The sequence below is a fragment of the Schistocerca gregaria genome, chromosome 7, assembly GCF_023897955.1.
Source record: "Schistocerca gregaria isolate iqSchGreg1 chromosome 7, iqSchGreg1.2, whole genome shotgun sequence".
Lineage (NCBI taxonomy): Eukaryota > Metazoa > Arthropoda > Insecta > Orthoptera > Acrididae > Schistocerca > Schistocerca gregaria.
Window position 1 is genome coordinate 187,794,665 of NC_064926.1, and position 11,263 is coordinate 187,805,927.

The window sequence follows — 11,263 nt, forward strand, 5'->3', positions numbered from 1 at the left end:
GTACCTTGTGCAGTAAGAAATGCGAAACATTCGTCCAAGCGACAAGTTTCTCTTTGTCCATGGTGAAGGCTCAGTGACGCAATCGTAATGAACGATGTCGTTGGGTCAACACGGGAACACGCAGAGATCGTGTGCTGTGGAACTCCAACAGTGGCCTTTGAACGGTGTGCCCCGAAACACTATGGCTGCACATGCATTGTCGTCAGATATGCCACAGATCGCTGCCTATCCCGGATTACGTAGCGGGCAATTTCTGACTGCTAAGTTCTGTGATGAGACGTGGTAGTCCGAAACCAAACGGCCTACTCGTTATTTCATCATCCTTCATTCACTTTCCAGAGGTGCTAAAAACAGTAATTGGCGAATAGCCGACCACCTCCGCCGTTACAGACATTCCATGTTCCAGCCTCAGCGTGGCACCAAAATGCCCTTTGTCAAAACCGGTTGTACCAGTGGATTTACGAATCTGTAATGCGTATTGTCGCTACAGTGACTACCCATTCGTCTGACCTGATTATATTCTGTCATTTCTGTGTCATGTGCCCGCAACACCACTAGGAAACATTCAACCGCGCGGTGGACAGTGATCATAATGTTTTGGCTCCTCAGTGTATGGTAACGACGAAAATGCTAATAACTTACCACTGGCCATATGAAGTACTGACTGTGATACGCCCGCGAAACTCGCTGGGAAGAACAGGTAACTTGGATTGTGGAAAGGGCCAAATAAGGTTGGGGGCAGTTTCACCTTCTAAGGTGTAATTAATTAGAATTTAATGGCTCTGAGCACTATGGGACTTAACATCTGAGGCCATCAGTCCCCTAGAACTTAGAACTATTTAAACCTAACTAACCTAAGGACATCATACACATCTATGCCTCAGGCAGGATTCGAACCTGCGACCGTGGCAGTCGCGAGGTTCTGGACTGAAGCGCCTAGAACCGCTCGGCCACACCGGCCGTCTGTAATTTAATAACACATTTTACAACCAATGCGCCACATAGCTGAACCTTTACCAAATACAACTGTTTGACGGCTGAAGGCCTCCAAACAAGAAATATTAAAAATTGATAAGATAAAAATGCAGTTAAAATAGCAATTAAAATAGTTAAAAAACATAAAGCATAGCTGGGTGGAAAGTCTCAAAGCAAAGTAGATAGACCATACGTATGCAAGGTGCAATACAAATAGCTGATGGCCACAACTGAGTTTCAAAATTTTAAAATATATTACCATAATCTTTTGAAGGCAGGAGGCCGATATGTTTTGTTTAAAGGGTAATTTTAAGAACAAAAAAATGTTCAAATGTGTGTGAAATCTTATGGGACTTAACTGCTAAGGTCATCAGTCCCTAAGCTGACACACTACTTAACGCTTACACACTACTTAACCTAAATTATCCTAAGGACAAACAGGTACACCCATACCAGAGGGAGGCCTCGTACCTCCGCCGGGACCAGCCGCACAGTCCATGACTGCAGCGCCTTAGACCGCTCGGCTATAATTTAAAGAACAATGCTATGATAGATTATAAACAGACAATTAAACACCGGTGACAAAAACAGTAAATACAACAGCACTCAGAAGCCTCCAGGGAGCTCGGTCTGCCCTCGTTCACTTAGGCGAGACAGGTGGTGAGCCCAACTGCACTTGATCCGTCGGAACCCAACCAGGGGACAGCCACGGACCGACCGACACAACGACTTCCTTGCCACCAATCTGTACTTGAGAACTCAAACTGAAAAGATTACAAACGTGATAATCCACAATGGCGTGTGTATTAGCTGTCAAAATTACACATCCTGTTGGACAGCGACAACAGGTAAGAAAAGGACGCTGCCTGAAATTACGTTTAGTGACCTGGGCAGGTAACCGGAACACTAGCGGCCACAAGGCAGAAAATTCCACTGGTACACTTGAATTTGAAATATGGTAATATAGTTAACTTCACCAAAAGGAACACTGCCTAAATTTACGTCAGTTCCTAGTCCGCAACAACCGACCGACTTCTCTCAGAACGCCGACAACATCTAAAATAGTCGTCAGTGGAAATAACAGCAACTACACACACAACCTGACAAACACTGCACGAAGACCTGAACGATACCCAACAGTAACTAAGCACGCACGAAGACAAATCGGGAGTCGATGCACACACACACACACACAGTCGACTCATGAACGATCGGCGAGCCAAAACGCATTGGTCCGGCATGACGACCGACGGACGATTCTCCAAGACCGTGGCCGGCTCAAGTGATGCGTGGCGACAATGGTCGGGAGAGCCATGTCGACGCAGACCTCACTGCTCCAACCCCACTGCACTAGTGCCGCATTGCAACTCCCCGACTAACAGGAGCGGACTGCGCTCCAGACGAGTTCCAAAAGACTGGCAGACCCGAACTCTCTGTCCGAACTCTCTCACGACAGACAACGACCGGTAAGTAATAGCAGTCGAGCAAAGACACTACGAGAGGAGATATATCGATACGCGCTTCTAGCGCTCTAGGCAAAGCAGCAACTCAGTGACAATAGTAATTTAAATTAACGTAGTGAGGTGGAAGTACGTTAAAACAGGGTATAACATACATGATGGCTGAAACACGAGCCACGCACGGCTCAGACTGCACAATCGCTTTCTTCTGTTTTACTTGAAGAAAGTTTAATTCAGCACAAGCAATCCCAGGTCTTTGCCCAAAACGGCTGGGCCAAGCGTCATAGCTGCCACGCTACTCATATGACGTCGCTTTTCACGTCACCGGAGTGTAGACAAGTCCCACGAGAAAGACGGGCAATGGCGCGTACGTCAAAGTACGTGAGACTGAAGGTCTTACGAGTACCATCAGCCATCTCCGGCGGGGAGATAGTAACGATTTCAGACAGGTTTAATCATTCTTGGGTGCGTGTTTAAATGCATTCAGGTTCTCTATAGCACACGACAGAATTAAGAGCATTAGTGGGTAGCTTTTCAATTAAATATTGATTTCTCGTGGGCTAAATGTGGCGGACAAGCCGACTACTGTGACGTCACAGGTTCGTTGCAGGGCCAGTACACCTCATTAGCCCCGAGTGTGACGCGCGAAAACAGAAATGTAAACATAAAAGAAAATACAATAATCGATACCATCCTGGTTACTAGGATAACGGGGTGGACAATTCTACATGAAATAAAGACACCGGTTGCTGGAATTCACATGATACTAACCAGAGCCCAGTGAGGATAAAATTTTACTCACATAAAAAGAATTCAGATTCCCCATGGTCCGCCTGATACTAGCTGGTAGAATTACAATTTGGCCGCAGTTACCCCCGATGTGACTAACAAATCACAATCGGACATCCATAACCGAGTTGTGACAAACTACTTTAAATCTTATTAAGCCCTATGACGACGGTTGAATAACAGGGTGGGGGCAACCACAGCAGTCACATCAATCTCTTAAGGAATAATGACGGGATTGATGTCAAAGTCGAGTTGACTGGGGTTCAGTCTTTCCACACTAATCAATCAAGGGATTTAGTGCAAGCCTCAGTTCATGCCATAATGGGAAAAATTCCAGCCAAAATAGTTTTAGACACAGGTGCTTTATCGCAAAACTTGATTAAAAAGATTAAAGAAGACACAAAGTGCCGACCTACCCGGTAAGAAATTGGCGTATCGTTAGAGCCTTAGGTGCTAAATCTAAACCCTCAGTATATATTATCGTCTAAAATGGAGAGACCTTATGTCCGTTTCCAATTCTAAGAAATCTCGTTGTCCACTGGTTGCGAGGTGAGAATATTTTCCGAGAAATGGACGTAAAATTAGACTTCTTTGAATAAGTGCTACGTACGCATCGAGGACAAAAACATAGAAGTAAATTTAACAGGACGTAAACATAGAAGTAAATTTAATACAAACCCGAGTAGAAAATGGCAAATACTACCAGGGATATGGTGAAAAAGACATTAACAAAACTTATATACAGGGCAATGGAATCTTATCTGGATACACAGCAGCTATCAAATTTAAGAAACATACCTCTGAACCACTTACCTGTCTTTGAGGAGCAACCTAGAGTAATAAATATGTATTTGTGCCACATGAACGTGATGCTGAATGACATATTATGCCATAAATGTTTTTCCATTCCGTATACGAAACTAGAGGCTTTTGATCGAGAAATAAGACGAATGCTTCAGTGGAATGTAATTGAATTGTTTGAAAATATTGTAAATAGTTTACACGATACACATCTGCAGTATTACTTAACAACCACAAGGGAAGCAACGACTGAATGAAACTGTTACCAAGCCTGCATAAAGAAGAAGATGTTATGAAAGAAAAGGTGAAGAATACACTTCTCCCACTCACTGATATGCCAGAATTAGAAACAAAATCACTTACGATAAAAGGTTAGATCATGGTCAGAAATATTTACTTGGAGAAATAATACTGATTAAATCTCATAGAAAATAAAAAAAAAAATGGTTCAAATGGCTCTGAGCACTATGGGACTTAACTTCTGAGGTCATCAGTCCCCTAGAACTTAGAGCTACTTAAACCTAACTAACCTAAGGACATCACACACATCCATGCCCCAGGCAGGATTCGAAATTACGACCGTGCCGGCCGCGCGGTTCCAGACTGAAGCGCCTAGAACCGCACGGCCACTCCAGCCGACAATACAAAATCGTGGCTACATCTACATCATTGCTCTGCAAGCCACAGTTAATTACCTGGTAGGAAATTCATCGAGCCACATTTAAGCTACTTCTCTACCACGAACAGCGAGCGGGAAAAACGATCATTTAAATCTTTCCGTGCGAGTTCTGATTTCTCTTAATTTATTGGTTCAAATGGCTCTGAGCACTATGGGACTTAACTGCTGTGGTCATCAGTCCCATAGAACTTAGAAATACTTAAACCTAACTAACCTTAGGACATCACACAACACCCAGCCATCACTAGGCAGAGAAAATCCCTGACCCCGCCGGGAATCGAACCCGGGAACCCGGCCGCGGGAAGCGAGAACGCTACCACACGACCACGAGATGCGGGCTCTTAATTTATTATGATGATCATTTTTCTGTATGTAGGTAGGCGCCAACAAAATATTTTCACACTCTGAGGAATACAGAGAAGTTCAAAGAAAGGCAACTTCGAACTTTTTCGATGTACTCCGTCAATCCTATCTGATGCGGATCCTTCACTGCACAGCAGTATCCAAAAGAGGGCGGTCAGGTATAGTGTAGGCAGTCTCTGTCTAGTAAACCTATTATACTTTATCTATTTAATCGTTTCAATTTAAGTTATTCCTAATTGTAATCCCTAAGTATTTAGTTGACTTTACAGCCTTTAGAGTTGTGTGATTTATCATGTAACTGAAATTTATCGTATTTCGTTTAGCAGGGCTACTTTTCATTATTTAGAGTCAGTTGTCAAAATCATTATCCAATTCGTTTTTATCATCGGATGACTTTACAGAGAGTAAACTGACACTATAATCTGAAGCAATCTAAGAGGGATCCTCAGATTATCCCCTAAATCGTTTATGTATATTAGGATCAACAGAGGGCCTGAAACCTTCCCTAGGAATGAAATGAAACTGCTACTCATAAAAGAAAAATTAATTAATTAACAGTCAGAAACAGTATGTAAAGCTTGTGAACGTGTTGCAGAATAGCTTGTGCTCAAAAATAGTTGTCAAGAAAAAATTTAGATACCTTGAACCATTTCCGAGTTAATTAGCATTGAAGTAAGCCAACCCGGATGTTGCGTGCGCAAATTCAAGGGCACCGCCACATACAACTATTGGCAGCTCTTGTAGCACAGTGCAGGCCTTGCCGCCGTCGCGTGCGGCTATGTGATTACAACATAGTCATCCAGCTGTGGAAGCTCAGATTAGGATGTGGCACGCCGAAGGTTTATGAAATCGATGATTGGTTGTCCGAAAAGATAGGTTTACAAGATGATGGGGTTCATAGTTTGGCATATGGTTTCCTTGGTGTTGCAGTGTATGTTAAAGAGCGAGATGTTGAAACATGTTCACGGATTATGACAAAAACAGGCGGTTACTTGAACTTTCTTCATCCCAGTGGTGAATCTAGTTCAATTGCGATCAGCTACGCTGGTTTATGGTTGCGATCTGTGCGCATATTCAACCTACCATTTGAACTGAAGTTCGATCTCATCAAACAAGCGTTAACGCCTTATGGAACGCTGTTGCAGGTTACTAGTGAGAAGTGGACGGTAAAGAAACATTTCAACGTTGACAATGGTGTGCGAAATATTAGAATTGCTCTTCATAAGCATATCTCGTCGTATATTATGGTTCAAGGCTTCATAGCCTGAGTTGTTTATGAGGTCGAACCAAGAACCTGTGTAGTATGCGGATCCACGGATCATCTTAAGGCAACCTATCACCGTGTAAAGTCTTTAGGGAGAGGAAACCAGGCACTCAGATCCGCGGCCGATGTGCGGAATCAACAGTAACTGTCTTATGCGGTGACCTTGCCACCCCATTACAGGAAACCGGGGATGGGCAGGGCTTTGACATATCGCATTAGGGAGAAAATGTAGGAAGTCAGGATTCCACTGCACGCAGCGTACTGACAGAGTCCAACAATTATCTTGTCGAAGTGCTCGAATCAGGCCTCCTTAGGAGAGACTAATCCCCAGACTTTAGACGGCAGCAAGATGCCTGGCAAAGAAATTACCATGCCTATTACACATCCCGAAGTACCATTAGTTTTGCAATCCAGATGACGCTCCAATGTCATCAGTAGGCAATGACATGCTAGATGGTGAGGACACAAACCCAAACAATCCAACATTCAGCGACCGGTCTGATCACCCAGTATCAAGTAAGGATATCTCAAAAAAGTCGTCTAAACATATTAAACGGCCCTCTAGAATACAAAGTCAGGAAGAGACACATGAATTAGAAAAGAAAAGAACACGCAGAAGAGAAATCCTTAAGAAATCTCAGACAGGGGAAACGGCGATGGCTGATGCAATGAGGGTAATGGTTCCCATTCGGAATGTTGACGTTCTGATGGAGTTAGACAATCATATGAATACAACCGTGAAAGCATCTTGCGGTACTTCCAAGCACACTTTTGTCGGATCAGTAGTAAACAGTTATATGCAGACTTAGACGCTGGCTACAGTTAATGGTTCTCGGATAAGTTCGGCGATAAAGTTACAATGTTTGAAAGATGATCTTTATGCCGCAGACATGGATGTTGCCATGTTACAAGAGGTTGTAACTAGTAATGTACCGGACATAACAGGTTATGAAGCAAACATCTGAAACGATGGAGCAATAGGGATTTTATTCCAAGAAGGTATCGCGTGTAGAGCTAAAGCGGTTTTAGAGACTGGTCGGGGTATAACTGTCCAACTTCATGACCTCATTCTAATTAACGTATGTGCGCCATCTGGGTCTACTGACAGACGGCACAGAAGTCATTTTTATCGGAATGGGATAGTTGAACTGTTAAAGAACGTTGGGGCCGCCGACATGCTTGCTGGAGATTTTAACTGTGTTTTGACACCCAGTTTTAACATTTGTTAAGAGGTACAAACATTGGTGACTGAATTAGAACTTCAAGACACTTGGGCTACTTGAATCCCCACATACCGAATATACTTACGTCAGTAGCACGTCAGCAAGCAGGTTAGATATAATCTATGTTACTGAAGAATTCATGCGCAATATTGATGATTGTGAGACATGGCCTATAAACTTTTCCGACCGTTGTGCATACCATATTTCATTCAGGTATATCCGACAAAAAGCCTTTCGTGACCATGGGGCATCACAACTTAACATCTCACTCTTGCAGGATCCTGAACTTGGCACAAATGCACACTCTCCCAAACGAGTTATCGGGAGCGGATCATTTGGTGGACCGAATACGCAAAACCCGTGCTGCATATATGCATTATACAGTATGCAAAAGTCCAAGCATATAGGCGCAGACAAACGGCAGAATATTACTTCTCCTGTTTGTTCAAAAATGGTTCAAATGGCTCTGAGCACTATGGGGCTTAACTTCTGAGGTCATCAGTCCCCTAGAACGTAGAACCACTTAAACCTAACTAACCTGAGGACGTCACATACATGCATGCCCGAGGCAGGATTCGAATCTGCGACCGTAGTGGTCGCGCGGTTCCAGACTGTAGCGCCTAGAACCGCTTGGCCCCTCCGACCGGCTCTCCTGTGTGTGAAACCTTTATCAACAATCAAACTGCAGCGCATTAAGTCGAAAATAACGGCCCTACCCCGGCAGCGTCTGGACGGGGTGCGTAAGCGAGCTCGAGGCAAGGAGGATCTTAGGCAGGAACGTACGTTGTTACACCATGTAATAAGGGAAACTTGCAGAGGGAAACGGAGAATAATAACCGCGCCAGCGGACGATGACGGAGGAGAGTATACTACTCAGGACGCCACAAAACAGTATGTGGCGAAGTATTATAGGGATCTCTATGCTAGAACATAAATACATGGACTTTTCGTAACTTTTAGCTACGACGGGAATACGTGAGGATAATAATGCCAGTCTAATCGAACATATAAGTCAGGACGAAAAAAAAAAATCATAATTAACGACGCTCCTAGGAACAAGTCAGTCCCGTTCGAGTTTTATTTACGCATGTGGGACATAATGGGGAATGAGCTCACAGATATTTTCAATGAGTTATTAATTAACCAGGCGTTCCGTCCTGTATTTACGCAGGAAATGATTGTACTCATTCCTAAAAAACCAAACAGTAAGACGACTCACGATGTAAGGCCACTTAACGCTGGCTTTAAAATACTCGCTCGAATCCTGAATAGAAGCATGAAACCACTCCTTCAAAATGTCATAGGTCCTTACTGAACGACTGCAATAAAGGGAAGATCAACGCTAGATACCTTATGTGAGTATAGGGACGTCATAAACCTCACTTGGATAAATGACAATTTCCTTATTGTTTTTAGATTTTGATAAAGCCTTTGATAGGCTCGGTCATGGCTTTTTATTCAGCACCAGGCAGAAAAAGGGTTTCAATGACCACTTTATAACTGTCATACGTAAATGTATCAGTGGTGATTTTTCAAGGATTAAAATCAACTGGAAACTGACTGAAACATTTCCAGTTCAACAATCAGTACGTCAAGGATGTCATTGTCTATCACATTATATGCCATCGCGGTGGAATCTTTGCTTTCGACAAAGCACCAGAAATTGAGAAGACTACAGATCTTCAATGTTTAAGACATTTTGTCACGGTTATGCTGGCGACATAAGGCTTATTGTAAATTCGAATAGTGAGGTCGATTAAGTAAATTTGGAAATTCGTGGTAAGTTTTATGGGACCAAACTGTCATCGGTCCCTAGGCTTACACACTACTTAATCTAACTTAAACTAACTAACGCTAAGGACAACGCAAACACCCATGCCCAAGGGAAGACTCGAACCTCCGACGAGGTAAAACTCCCAAGATCGCACGGCTACACCGCGCCGCGTCGATTAAGTTAGACACTTGGTACAGCAGTACTCACGAGAGTATTCAGAAACCCCAAATAATGCATATCGCTTCTTACAATAGTACAATTGGTGGGCACTGGTTAGATGTAACTGAAGTGAGACTCCAACTCAGATTGTGGTTAAGGGCGAATCCCAAGCTCATGGCTACGAACAATTGAGAGCAGAAACTTAATGTTATTAGAGCTTTGTTGAAGGACCATAACATGCGATCATTAGACCGACAGCAAAAAGTTCAGTTTATAAATACATACATACTGAGCAAAATATATCATGTCGCAGCAGTCTTACCGAAATAGTAGCTGCAGCGTGTTGGTATGTGTGGAAACAAAATATCTTCAAAGTATCCTTCCACATGGCGACTTTGCAAAGGGCCCAAATGAGGACTCGGAATTAAAGACTTTAAATCTACACTCATGCTCATAAATTAAGGATAATTGCAGAATATGGTGCCACACAACATGACACTACACAAAACTCCGCTAATAGCATAGGCACATAGGGAACACACACGACACTGATCTGTAAGTCCACGGCACTGCTGTTAAGCACAGAAAACCGCCCTGAAACACATGTGCTACAAACCGCCACTGTTTCCTGCGCATGTCATTATGAGATATGACCACGATGCACACGTACACAGGCTGAACAACGGATTGGCATACTCTGGGTCAGGTGGTCCAGCAGCTGCTGTGGTATAGCCTCCCATTCTTGCACCAGTGCCTTTCGGAGCTTCTGAAGTGTCGTAGGGGTTTGAAGACGTGCAGCGATACGTCGACCGAGAGCATCCCAGACGTGCTCGATGGGGTTTAGGTCTGGAGAACAGGCAGGCTACTCATTCGCCTGATATCTTCTTTTTCAAGGTACTCCTCCACGATGGCAGCTCCGTGGTGCCGTGCGTTATCATCCATCAGGAGGAAGGTGGGACCCACTGCACCCCTGAGAAGGTGGACATACTGATGCAAAATGACGTCCCGATACACCTGACCTGTTACAGATCCTCTGTCAAAGACATGCAGGGGTGTACGTGCACCAATCATAATGCCACCCCACACCATCAAACCACGACCTCCATACAGGTCCGTTTCAAGGACATTAAGAAGTTGGTATCTGGTCCTTGGTTAACGTCAGATGAAAACCCGGCGAGAAACTCTGTTCAGACTATACCTGGACTCGTCCGTAAACATAACCTGGGACTTCTGTTCCAATGGGCATGTACTGTGTTCTTGAAACCAGGCTTTACGGACTCTCCTGTGACCAGGGGTCAGTGGAGTGCAAAGGCGATTAAACGCTGTCTTTTCAGTCGTCTGTAGACTGTGTGTCTGGAGACAACTGTTCCAGTGGCTGCGGTAAGGTCCCGAGCAAGGCTACCTTCAGTACTCCGTGGCCGTTTTCGGGCACTGATGGAGAGATATCGGTCTTCTTCTGGTGTTGTGCACTGTAGACGTCCCGTACTGTAGTGCCTGGACACATTTCCTGTCTGCTGGAATCTTTGCCATAATCTTGAGATCACACTTTATGGCACACGGAGGGACCGTGCTACGACCTGCTGTGTTTGACCAGCGTCCAGACGCCCTAGTATTCTACCCATCATAACGTTATCAGTATGTGTTCTTTGAGCCATTTTCAACACATAGTCACCATTAGCATGTCTGAAAACGTCTCTGACATGCACCAACACGCCTCTGCTTAGGTGACTGCTGCTAGAGCCACCGTGCGACGACCGCAAGTCAAATGCACCGCAT